Consider the following 13704-nt stretch of genomic DNA (forward strand, 5'->3'; position numbering starts at 1 on the left):
AAGAAAAAATCTAACAATAAAGTGAATCAACCAGGTAAACGACCCACAAATTACACAAATCAGCACGCCACTATTAATAACAAGACTAAAGATAGAGGCTGGAGAGATGGCTCAGAGGTTAGGAGCACTGGCTGCTCATCCAAAGGACCCAGGTTCAATTCCCAGCACCCACATGGCAGCACTGTCTGTAACTCAGTTCTGGGGCATCTAACATTCACACAGACATACATGTAGGCAGAACACTAATGTGCATACAATAAAAATAAATAAATCATTTAAAAAAGACTAGAGACAGTGGTCTCAACTTTCCAATTAAAATTCAGTAGCTGGATTAAAGCCAAGCTGCATCATTTGGTTGTCTACACAATCTCACTGTACAACCACACAGACGGAGAGTAAAAGGTTGAAAGTTACTGTGATCTAAAACAAGAAAGAGTAACTCTGTTCACTTCTGACAAGGGAGACTTCGAGCCAAAATAGTCAGAAATTTTTAAAAGGCTATGATATATTAATAAAGGGAACAATCTATGCAGAATATATAACAATTATAAGTACGCGAACTGAACATCAGCGAACACAACTTCATAAAACGATTAGACAATAGACAGATGAGACAGGTCCAGATTCAACAGCGCACCATTTTAATACCTCACTCAACTGATAGGCAGATCATCCAGGAACACACCTTCAAAAACAATTAAGACGTAAGCTCTGGAGTCAAACTTCACACCACACCAAATATAATGACCAGACATCTAAGCGTGTTCCACCTAACAACTCTGGACTATGCATTCTCCTCAGTAGCCCATGGAGCTGTCTCTAAAATGGATTACACTTTAGGCCATAAAGCAAATTTCCCCAAAAAACAACATAAGAAATACAATCATTCTTGCAGCTTATTAGATCACGGTGGAGTATAGGTAGAATTCAATAGCAAGGGAAACAAGCAGACTACAAAATCCACTGAGACAGAACACTCTTGAAGGATAAGTGCACCACCAAAGAAATCAGAAAGGAGATTTTTTTTTTTTTTTTAATTCCTAGAATCACAAAAATAAAAGCACAACTTAGAATCCTTGGCATCCAGCAAAGGTGGGTTTTTATGAAGAGGAGAGTTTATTAGCTTCTGCATTTGTAACTCACAGTGATCTCAATAAACAAGAAGGCACATTAAGTCTCAGGGGAGAAGAAGCCAAACCCACAGACAGACGACTGTTAACAAGGATTCGGAATTAATGAAGTACAGACTAAAAGTGGAATACAAGGAGTCAAAGAAACAAGAGATGGTTCTTTGAAAAGACGAAAATCGACAAACCTTAGCCAAGTTAACCCAAAGAAGAAAGAAAAAGACCCAAACAACTCTAGAACTAATACGACGGGCACTGTGACAGGGACCACCAAAATCTAGAGAATTATGACGGAGTGTGCTTGAGATCCTGTAGTCGCAACCATGGGAAACTGAGAAGCAATGGAGAAATTCCTACATGACCACCACCATTCAGTGGAGAGGCAGAAGCACTGGAAGCGAGCCTCACTGCACGGGACTGCAGCAGAGCCGAGAGAGAGCTTCAGACGACGAAAAAAACAGGCCCAGGATGGGGGCGAGTCACGGCCAAATGCCCCACTAGGCCTTAGACGAGGAAACATCAGCGTTCCTCCAAATACTCCGTAATATAGAAAGGAAAAAAACAGCTGCAAACGTATTCTTATCATGCCAGAATTAGCCTGGTAACAAACCACAGTAGGATGGACAAAAGAGAAAACTATAAACTGAAGTTCTTCATAAAGAAATCAGAAACCAGATTCAACAGCACATGAAAGCAAAAAAGAAAAAAAAAATCAAAAGAGCTCTCATTTGTTTTCATCTACTATTAAAGAATTACTTTCACTTAATAGCAATCTTGGTTTTTCCCATTTACAGATATCTGCTCATTTAAAAAAAAAATTATTTCAAATATAGAAGTGTATAAAAAAATTATGACATGATAAATGAAGACCCCATGGGAATAGGAAGAAGCAAAGTGCTCGAGAGGCCAGAAATCATAAGATGCCTCCACAATAGACTACTGGCAATGGCTGAGAGACAGCCCGAACTGACCTACTGCTGGTGATAGGATGGCCAAACACCCTAACTGTCATACTAGAAATCTCAACCAATGACTGATGGAAGCAGATGCAGAGATCCACGGCCAGACCCAGGTGGAGTCCGGGAGTCCAATCGGGGAGAAAGAGGAGGATTGTATGAGCGAGAATTGTTGAGACCAAGATTGGAAAAAGTACAGGGACAAAATAGCCAAACTAGTGGAAACATGAACTATGAACCAATAGCTGAGGAGCCCCCAACTGGATCAGGCCCTCTGGATAAGTGAGACAGTTGATTAGCTTGGACTGTTTGGGAGCACCCAGGCAGTGGGACCGGGACCTATCCTTAGTGCATGAGCTGGCTGTTTGGAGCCCGGGGCCTATGCTGGGACACTTTGCTCCAGCATGGGAGGAGGGGACTGGACCTGCCTGGACTGAATCTACCAGGTTGAGCTGAATCCCAGGGGAGTCCTTGCCCTGGAGGAGATGGGAATAGAGGGCGGAGAAGGAGGACAGGAGCATCTGTGGCTAATATGTAATATTAAATCAAATTATAAAAAAAATAAATAAAATGACTTAATAGCTAAAAAAATAAAAATAAAAAATTCAAAGAGAAAGACCTATAAACCTATCAAACAAACAAGCAAAAATGAAAAAAATCACATGCCTTGATACGATTCCACAGTAATTCCAAGGTGAAGCCAGAGATTCTTGAGGCTTTTTGTATCTAAAGAATACTTAAGTGATGAGCAGGAACTAGTAAAGCTGTAACAGGCATATTTCTTACACCCACTCACCTTTTATTTTCTTCCTCTTCTCAGGAGACAACCTCCAATCAGGATTCAGCTCATCATGGCCTGGCTAAATAAAAAGATGTGTACAGGATTACTGAGTCAGACATGTAAGAAAACTATGAGACACTCACCAAGACCAGGAATATTTTTTTTTTTAATATGGAAACGATGCTGTCCCTTAATCTCTGTTCCAATCCAAGTCTTCCTCAGCATAGCAGTTTGGGGAAAGATATGTCACGGTGTTTACTGCTCACAGACAGGAACTATGCCTCAACATGCATAGAAAAGATAAGCCAGAAAGCAGGTAACTGAAACAAATGAAAGCTAGCCACATTGCCAGTTTATTCTAGGTACACGGCCTACACTAGGAGGTAGTAGCTAAGTGCTGTGAGTCAACACTGTTCTGGGTGTACTCCAAACCCTGTAATCTATGCAGATGGATGTGCCGAGGGCAGCAGCCCCTAGATGCCCACAGTCCACAAGGAAGCACACCACAGGCCATTTGCTCTTAGTACTGCATGGATACAGCCTAAGGGCCAGCCTTCCTTCCCTTCTTTTCTCTATCTGTTGGAGCTCAGAACATAACACCACATCCCAAGGCACATCACCTTAGGTCGGTGACTTTGAACTGATGGGACACCTAAAACCATGTGTCTCTGACCTTCTGCTCTCCTCTCCCAGCCTCTCATTCTCCCCAAGTGAGTCACAGGAACCAGAATTCCTCTTCCACAAGGAGGGCAGGAAATTAGAGCTCCTATTCCAAAGAGAGCCATACAGCCTACAGGGTTCCTCACCTCTAAAGACTTCCATTGGGTCTAACCACACACAGCCGTGGTGGAGGAGGTCAACAGAGAGGCCACGAAGGAAACACAGAGTCCTTGCTGGCACTCCCCGTGGTCTTACTCTAGATTACAACCTTTTTGTCCAATCACACTTCTGCTTGGCTGTCCTAGGAGTTATCAACTGTCACTCTTATTCTACTCCGACAGGTTCTGGCACCCATTGCTGGGCAGCAGAGAAACTGACGTGCTCTAAGGCCTGAGGACGAGATCCGGGCACTACTAACAAAAATCAGCAAAAAAGAGAAATAGATAGATAGATAGATAGATAGATTAGATAGTAGATAGATAGATAGAAGATAGATCTATAATAAATCGGAATCTGCCTACAGAGCCTGTTTGAGAATGGAAAACCAGTATTTTTTTTCTTTCCAAATACAGCCCATTTTTCCTCCCTTGCAAGAGAAAGTCATTGATTAACAAAAATGTGCTCTGCTTTTCTCTGCCAGACTTATCTTTTGTTATACAAATCTGGCTGGCCCTCATGTGAACGCACCAGTGTTTCTGGTGCCCCAACACACTCCCTCTGCTTCGTGTCTGCAAACAGCAAATACAGGGACGGCACTCTGCAGGACAGCAGCGGCCCAAGCAGACGTCCTTCTAAGAACACGGTCATGTTTTGTTTATAGACAGGTTTCATTGACGTGATGGACGAAAACAATGTTTTCTTAGATTTCAGCATTGTATTTCCTCATTTTCTTAACCACCAGAATCAGTCTCAGGTTCCCACAAACAGGAGCAATATTTCAAGTGTGTATTCACCGTATCAGTATTTATTAGTGTTTAATATGCAAAGGGCATGGCCGAGCTGCGAGTGAGATAGGCCCAGTGCTGATTCACCAGAGTCCCCGGTTTAGTGGGGTTGTGAAAACAGTGTGGTTCTAACACGATTAATCACGAAAGCTCCGTCTTCCCACTTGTCCATCAATGATTCCTCATTTAACAGAGTGAGTCTAACACCTACTCTGTATCAAAGAGAAATAGAATTAAGATGGAAAAGCTAAGCTTCCATTTCACTTTCTCCACCTACACACAAGCATAGGTTGGAAAGTAATAAAACTTCAGAGAAAAATTAAGACCAAAAACAAGATGTAAAGATATAAACATAACATATGGGAAATGTTGAAATGAAAATTATTGAAACAATTTTACTCTCTTCTACACATGAACAAATTTAGCACACAGATTTCCAGCCAGATGGATTTTTCACACTGACAGTGAAAGCCAAAGTATTTAATCAACTCAAAACTGGATACAAAGTAAATTAGAATAGGCACTCCCATAACTATCTCTAATCATTAGTCTTCACAGAGAAAATACTCAATCACACAAAGTACATTATAAAAACTAATAAAGCGGCAAATTGCATGAAGAAAGTCCCAAATGAGCTGAATCCACAATTTTGGTAAAGAACCGTAAGGAGTACAGGGCAGAGTAACAATGTTTCCTTCTCAGACAACAATTATAAGCTGGCTATGTTATGTATTGCCATGTAATCGATTATTGATTCATTCACTGGCTGTCCATTCCTTCCCTAACGTAGCCGAAGAGGGAGGCAAAGCTCTGCCCTGCCTGCTGGACGAAGCTCACTTGAGGACTGCTGAAGGAATGAAGAAAGTCTAGCTGTCCTAGGATCCCTCCTTACAGGAGGTCCAGTGATTTTGCACACACACACTCACACATCTGGTAAATCACAGTATTATGGCCCCTCCCTGGAGGCTACTGCATTTGCACACTTTCAGAATCTGAATAATGAAGTGCACATCAGCATGTACACCCAGACAGGCTGCAAGGTGATATCCCTTCCTTCAGAACATTAGTCTCATGTGCTAGTACCTCATTTGCTCAAACACATTTCAGTACTTCTAAATGTAAACAATGCTAGTCAATATTCTGACAAAAGGAAAGAATCTGGATTTCACCACAGAGTGATAGCATATTCATTTTTTGCACTGTTTTACATCTATTAAAATGGAACAAAAGCACTTTTTACTAAATAGATTTGTTATAAGCCCAACTGCTCTGTAAAAAGCCAAGCTTCAATGTGCAAATTTAATTCCAAGAATTCTCCTCCCCAACACTATAGTTACAAACCTCTCTCTCCTCAGCTTTTCCGTTTAGTATTAAAATGTTACTGTAATTTCTTTTCTCTATAATTGTCCTGGCAAGACTCTGACTATCTTAAGGGCACAAACTGACACCTACCATGTTTCTAACTGCGGATCTCAGCAGAGATTCAACATCATGGCTTGATGATGATGTTACCATGATTATAGGACAAGTTATTCCATTTTATGAAATAGTTACAGCTAATCCTTGTTGTGTTCACTATAGTGCACCAGGTTTTAATACTACATATGCTAAAATCTCAATGCAAAACACACAAGCTAGAGTGACCACTTTCCAGGACATAGGTGAGACTGTGACAGTCAGTTGTTCAAATGATACAATAGTTACCACCTTCACCTTTTCTAAGCCATCGACGTCACGAGCCCTCCAGATTCCTGTCACAAAGCTAAGAGTTTACCAGAAAAAGACTTCCTCAATTATTTCCTCTGCTACCTGGCATATGCTAACGTAGTTCAAGAGTGAAGCACATCTGAGAGGCAGTGATGGAACCGGTGTTCAATCTGCAGGTGCAAGGAAAGAGGACTTGTCTCTGAGCTTGCAAAGATGACCAAAAAATGAACTGATGTAAAACAGTATTACTGGGAAGAGTGATTAGGGATTTCTTAACCTGTCACATATGAATCTGACCTGTCAAATAACATAATGTTCCTAAAGTAAGAACATGACAAATACTGTGAACATAGAAGTATGCTGGGAGTTCTGGCTTTCACTGGCCTAATAAGTTTTTTTTCTTCCAACATTTTCTTAAATATGTGTTTTCCTACAAGACCATGGAAAGAGACAGACATCATAGTCAGAAAGTAGAACCAGATGCTATCCCTACCGCTCAGCTGGTGCATAAACCAGACAAAGCAAATGCTCATCCCGTGACAGTGAGTGGACTCTGTAAATGCTACGGAACACTGTGCCCAGGCCCTTCATGCTCCTTGGCCCTCCAGAGACAAGCACACTGAGAATCCCGAGGGTCTGAGGAGCTGGAGCTCCAGGAGTGTGTGTGATGGAGTGACACTTGAGAGCACACAGTCGAAAGGATTGGACAAAGCAGGTAGAGGAGTACAAGGAGCAGAAGTGTGGACTGACCAGACTCAAGAGACAGGAAAGCAGGGGGCTCTGCATTTGACAGCAGGATTTTAATGAAAGGAAACAAACAAATAAGCAAGCAAATTATTTCACTGTTTCCAAATCTGAACCAAAATTACTTTTTGAAGCTGAGCCCTGAAATACAAAGGGAGGACAGTGTCTTTAAGCATCAGTGGGCTGGCAACTGATGCAGGATTGGGCTCAGTAACTGTGGCAAACCCTGTCCCTCAGCAAAAGACACTACAACATACACAATGCCCACTGTGATCGCAAACGGGTCCTGGTTTTCAGTTGTGTACACAAGATCTATTATTTCTGGTTTTACTTAGGTGTTCAATGGAAACCATTCTTACCAAGAGCAGAAAAAATTGGGCATGTGCAAACTGTTAATAACAGATACACACACCTGAGAAGAAACCGGCACATAACTAAACAAATGCAAACTGTTAAACAGACACAAGATGCATGACAACAAACTGGCATGGATACACATGTAAACTCTTACTAACAGACACAACACCCATCAGAGTATGGAGGCCTCTGATTAACACAGACTGGAGACACACACACTCAATGGAGGATTGTTTGGGGAATATGGTAACTCATAGAGGCTTCCTAGTGAGACCTTACTGAAGGTCAGAGAATCTTGACCAGGGCTGCATCATGGGATGATTGGGCCAAGAGCGTGGTTACCAGGTGTTTTGAAGGGTCTACACTTGGCTTTGATCTTGAAGGGGGAGGTCTTCTTGCCTCGCCCCTTATAAAATCCTTGGGTCAGCTGAGTATTGACTCAGGCCTCCAGAAGCTATCCTATGTCTCTGTCTTTCTTATCGTCTCTTTCTATCTATCATTTCCTCATCCTCTCTCCTCCCAAGAACCCTTCAACAGGTCAGAGCTGGACTGCGACAGACTCCCACAGGGAGCACTGAGTCAGAGCCATCGAAGTGAATATCCAACCATCAAGGTGTGCAGCTGCTACCCCACTGCCTTACAGATGCTTTGGGGCACCTGTGGTCTAAGTTGATTGCCTTGATCTGTTTGGGAGGCACCTAGGCAGTGGTAACAGGCCTGGGCTCATTGCATGAGTTAGCTGTTTGAACCTGGGACTTATGCAGGGACGCTTGGCTCAATCTGGGAGGAAGGGACTGGACCTGCCTGGACTGAGTCTATCAGGTCGATCTCAGTCCTTGCGGGAGACCTTGATCTGGAGGAGGTGGGAATGGGGGGTGGGCCGGGGGAAAGAAAAGGGGGGCAGGAAGGGAGAGAACAAGGGAATCTGTGGCTGTTATGTAGAACTGAATAGTATTGTAAAATAAAATAAATAAAATAAAAATAAAGACTCACTTGGTTGACACAAACTTCTAGCCTCAACTCCTCTCTCATTTTGAAAAACTCATCTTTCCTGCCCATTGTTTTACTTAAAGACGTATTTAAGGTTGCAAAGATAAATACACTTGCCCATTCCCAGATTTTAAGGTTTTTAAGCAAATTTTAAATTTTAATAGCCTCACTATTAAAACTTAAGAAGAATCTGGGAGGTGTTCACTGGCAATGAGCACATGCCATAGAAGCACAAGAGGCAAAGGAGGCCTTCAGAGTATCAGCACACATCAGAAGCACATGAATCAGATCTACCACTAATGGTGCATGCACTGTATGTTTGAGATTCTAGATGGCAGATTAAGAGTCCTTCGTGAGCTGATCAATATTTCCATTAAGTGAAAGAATATAATGTAAGGAGACAGGAAGCTGAGGTTCCCTCACTGTTCAAAACCTCACCATTTAAAAAGATACTTCCCAAATATGGCGCAATCATGAGCCTCCCAAATGAAAGAAGCCAAGCTGTTGTTTGTTTTTGCTCTTTTGGGGGGCCCACACCCAGCTCCCAAATAAAGCACACATGAACTCTTATTCTTAATTATAAATGCCCGACCTCAGATTGGCTTGTTTCTTGCCAGCTTTCCTTAACTTAGCCCATCTACATTTGCCTCTGGGTTTTTCCCGTTCTCTTACTACTTCTGTAAATCTTACTCTTACTCTATGGCTTTCTGGTTGGCTCCCTGGAGTCCTCCTCCTTCTCTGGCTACTTCCTTTCTTTCTTTTCTCCCAGATTTCTCCTGTATATCCTCTCTGCCTGCCAGTCTCACCTGGTTCTCTCTCCTGCCTCACTAGTGGCCGTTCAGTTCTTTGACAATGAGGTGTTTTAAACAGGCACAGGAACACAGCTTCACAGAGTTAAACAAATGCAACATGAACAAAAGTAACACACCTTAAAATAATATTCTACAACACCAAGCCTTTTACAACCACACATAGATAGGGAAAACACGCTGCATTTGGGGATTCTCTGAATAATGCAAAGTAGAAACTTTGTATTGGGCCTCAGGAAACAGAAACAATAGGATTTAAGTGTCAATCAGATTAGGCTATAACTCCCACCGCCAGTCATTTCACAGCAACCTCGTGGAGGCTCTGTGTCTGACACAGACATTTAAAATACTGAGACCCTGTAAGAGGAAAGCTCTACCGAGCGATGGGTCAGGACAGACAGAAACAATGTGCCCTGTTACGGGTCTCCTAGGTTTTAGACTCGGAATCATCTCTCCGTAGGGAGTGGGCCAAAGGGAGGATGGGGACATGTGGACCCACACTAAATTGAAGGGATGGGCAGCAGGAGTGGTGGAAAGCTTCCGAAAGTTGCATACTGAAACGATAAAAAGGAAAGCAGAAGAGTCAGAGTGGTGGCTCACGCCTGCAATCTTAGCATGAGGAAACAGAGGCAGGGCCATCACTGCAGGTCCAGTCCAGCCTGCTCTATCCTGTGTGCACCAGGCCAGCCAAGGCTACACAGGAAGACTCTATCGCAAAATAAAAAACATCAGGGGCTGAAGACATGGCTCAGCAGTTAAGAGCACCTGTTAATCTCACAGAGGACCTGGGTTTGGGTCCCATCACCCACGTGGTGATAGTTCACAACCACCCTTAATTCCAGTTCCAGGAAATCCAAATGCCCTCGTCTACCCTCTGTGGGCACCAAGCATGTACACAGTGCACATCCATACATGCAGTTAAAAAAAAACTCATACACATAAATAAAATTCATCTAAAAACAAATTTTAAAGAATAATAATAGTAAATCTCTACTGTCATAATACATAATACTCCCCATGAGTACATCTGACTTTCCTTTTATAAATTTAAATTATAACTTTAATTTATATTTCCATTATGAATATAAACTAAAACGGCTGAGTCTACCTGGTAAAAAAACAAATTCATCTACGTCTTAAAACTTGTTATCTCAAGGAACTGAAAGATAAAAAAAGTCTCATCTTTCTCCATGTCAGTTCTACTGCCTCTGCAAGGACAGAAGGTAACTGCCCTCGGACCCTAAGTACGAGTAGAGCAGGGGCTACAAGATTCCAGAAAGAAAAGGAATCCTTTTAGCATTCAACTATCCAAATACTTGTTCAAAACTGGGTTTTGGTGGAATTTTACCATCTCCATCCTAAATCTGTGGAGCATTAAAGAGGAAAACAAAGAGTTTGACAGAACCTACTTGGTATGTAGAGTGTACCACGTTTCAAGTTAAAACTGATGCACAGAATCATTCTGTGCATTCTTTGTCCTTATCAGGTGATACTATTAGTTAAGACTAGGATGGGTTTGGAAAGATGAGGATAAATAACAGCTGTGTAGTTCAGAAAAACGCCAACAAAATGAAATTACTATTGTCAGCCTTACCCTCAAGGGTGACCCTAATAGAGTCACACCTGCTCATCACACTGCACCCTCAAGAGTGAGCCTAACAGAGGTCACACCTGCTCATCACACTGCACCCTCAAGAGTGAGCCTAACAAGGTCACACCTGCTCATCACACTGCACCCTCAGAGTGGCCCTAACAGAGGTCACACCTGCTCATCACCAACCTAACAGAGGTCACACCTGCTCATCACACTGGAGTGGCCCTAACAGAGGACACACCTGCTCATCACACTGCCCCTCAAGAGTGACCCTAACAGAGGTCACACTGCTCATCACACTGCACCCTCAAGAGTGAGCCTAACAGAGGACACACCTGCTCATCACACTGCACCCAAGAGTGACCCTAACAGAGGTCACACCTGCTCATCACACTGCACCTCAAGAGTGAGCCTAACAGAGGACACACCTGCTCATCACACTGCACCCTCAAGAGTGGCCCTAACAGAGGACACACCTGCTCATCACACTGCACCCTCAAGAGTGACCCTAACAGAGGTCACACCTGCTCATCACACTGCACCCTCAAGAGTGGCCCTAACAGAGGACACACCTGCTCATCACACTGCACCTCAAGAGTGGCCCTAACAGAGGACACACCTGCTCATCACACTGCACCCTCAAGAGTGAGCCCACACCTGCTCATCACACTGCACCTCAAGAGTGAGCCTAACAGAGGACACACCTGCTCATCACACTGCACCCTCAAGAGTGAGCCTAACAGAGGTCACACCTGCTCATCACACTGCACCCTCAAGAGTGGCCCTAACAGAGGACACACCTGCTCATCACACTGCACCCTCAAGAGTGGCCCTAACAGAGGACACACCTGCTCATCACACTGCACCCTCAAGAGTGGCCCTAACAGAGGACACACCTGCTCATCACACTGCACCCTCAAGAGTGGCCCTAACAGAGGACACACCTGCTCATCACACTGCACCTCAAAGTGACCCTAACAGAGGTCACACCTGCCTCAGCTGCACCCTCAAGAGTGGCCCTAACGAGGACACACCTGCTCATCACACTGCACCCTCAAGAGTGCCTAACAGAGGACACACCTGCTCATCACACTGCACCCTCAAGAGTGAGCCTAACAGAGGTCACACCTGCTCATCACACTGCACCCTCAAGCAACAGAGGACACACCTGCTCATCACACTGCACCCTCAAGAGTGAGCCTAACAGAGGTCACACCTGCTCATCACACTGCACCCTCAAGAGTGGCCCTAACAGAGGACACACCTGCTCATCACACTGCACCCTCAAGAGTGCCCTAACAGAGGTCACACCTGCTCATCACACTGCACCCTCAAGAGTGGCCCTAACAGAGGACACACCTGCTCATCTTGACTCCAGACACCTTGTTGCTTCAGGGATGGAATGGCCCAGATGCTCAGCTTCCCTGAGAAGTGGATTGCTGCAAGGAGGCTCCCGTCTGGAGAAAGGCTCATCTTGAAGATTCCATCCTGTACGGGAACACTGCGGTGAGTGCAAAAGACTTGCTGACAGAAAGGGCGGGCGTTCAGAACTCAAACAGACTTGGCAAGTTTGCATGTTCTAAGTCATCACGAGCAGCTGAGGCCTCTGCCAATCTCACATCGAGACCATGTGCCACAGCATGCAGGACAATGCTGCTGCTTGGGCAAGGTTCTTGCCTACTTTAAGGTGTTGCAGTTTATAGTCGACTCCAGACCCAAATGTGCAAACACCAGAAAAGTATTCCCAGATCAATTACCAAGATTTCCCAATAATTTTTACAGCTTTAATAGATTATGAATTCTTTGAAATACACACCCACACTTGGGTGTAACAGTTAAAGGGTATGTGGTTTGTTTTTTTCCAAGGATTTCTAAAATGGGACTGAGATGGTGGTACTAAGATTCTGTGACTACCATAAGAACTAGTGAGTCACTAAATAAAATGTATTGGATTCCAATAAAGTTATTTCACAGAGTCATTAAACCACATGTTGGCTTGACTCAAGTTCATGTACCTTCTCTCTTGCACTAAAGTATTAGCTCAAATGTCCACTGGATCTCTTCATAATTAAAAGCACTAATTAAAGGCTTCTGCTACTGGCATCAATTTTAGAGCAGGACTTGTACCTTCTCTCAACTACTGTAATAAAATTTCAATCTTCCTTAAGACAAGGGACCATTGTGATGTTAAATAGGGTGTGACGCTGAGATTAGTTTAAACGGTCTCACTTTCTTCAGTTCTCGTCACCTCTACGGATCAACATGAGTGGTTTCCGTTACCTACACCTTTCAATTATATAAGCAATACTAAAATAAAAGCACTGGATTCTAATGAGTGCTTTCAAAATGTCCTGAATTTCTACATATTCTTAAAGAAAAATGTCAAACCAATTAAATGTAATTTCCTAAGCGGAGCTCCTGTAACATTCCACAAATACTGAGTATTACATATTGAGCAATAAACTGCATGCCAGATTCTGTCTTTATACTCTGCTGTCAGCAGTGAACAAAATAAACCCAAATCCCTGCCCTCAGGAAGCCTGCCAGATCTTAAGGATGCAACCCTTGCTTGGCATCTACGAGACCAATTTGACTCCAAGGAGTTTGGGTTGTTTTTTTTTTGTTTTGTTTTGTTTTTTGGTTTTTTTTTTAAGTTTATATATTTTAGTCTAGTTTATAAAGAAATTAGGGAATAATTAGAATAAAGAAAGGGAGGGAGGGAAGGAGAAAGGGAGAGACCTTTCAAACTGAGACGGCCATCCTCAATAGCTTGGTTAACAACCTGAGGAAAAAACCAATGAAAGTACAAAGAAGAAAAAAACCTTGAGAAAAAAAATTTCCAAACCAATCCACTCATAAATATTACTAATCCTAGTTATTATTACTGTCTTAAGACATATATACCACAAACAAAAGCTGATCATTTGGAGCCATATGATATTTAGGCACATTAAACCACGATGTCTAAATGAATGTGGAGGCTAGGGGGATGTCTCAGTGGGGCACAGTGCTGTCCACACAAGCAGGAAGAACTG

The 13704-nt window shown here is 43.1% G+C and overlaps 1 long non-coding RNA gene and 1 pseudogene across 2 annotated transcripts; both read right to left on the bottom strand.

Annotated features, from left to right (window-relative positions):
* Window positions 1-13704, bottom strand: part of LOC114692027 — a 266238-nt pseudogene that overhangs the window by 226761 nt on the left and 25773 nt on the right.
* LOC114691998 lies at window positions 10694-11954 on the bottom strand. 2 transcript variants are annotated; one of them, XR_005090633.1, is made up of 3 exons: window positions 11838-11954; window positions 11345-11613; window positions 10694-10765 (listed from the first exon to the last, which is right to left on the bottom strand). It is a non-coding gene; the product is annotated as an uncharacterized LOC114691998 (long non-coding RNA). The 2 variants fall into 2 exon arrangements; XR_003734315.2 differs by lacking the exon at window positions 10694-10765 and adding an exon at window positions 10951-11212.

This window comes from Peromyscus leucopus, unplaced genomic scaffold (genome assembly GCF_004664715.2).
Source record: "Peromyscus leucopus breed LL Stock unplaced genomic scaffold, UCI_PerLeu_2.1 scaffold_192, whole genome shotgun sequence".
Classification (NCBI taxonomy): Eukaryota; Metazoa; Chordata; class Mammalia; order Rodentia; family Cricetidae; genus Peromyscus; species Peromyscus leucopus.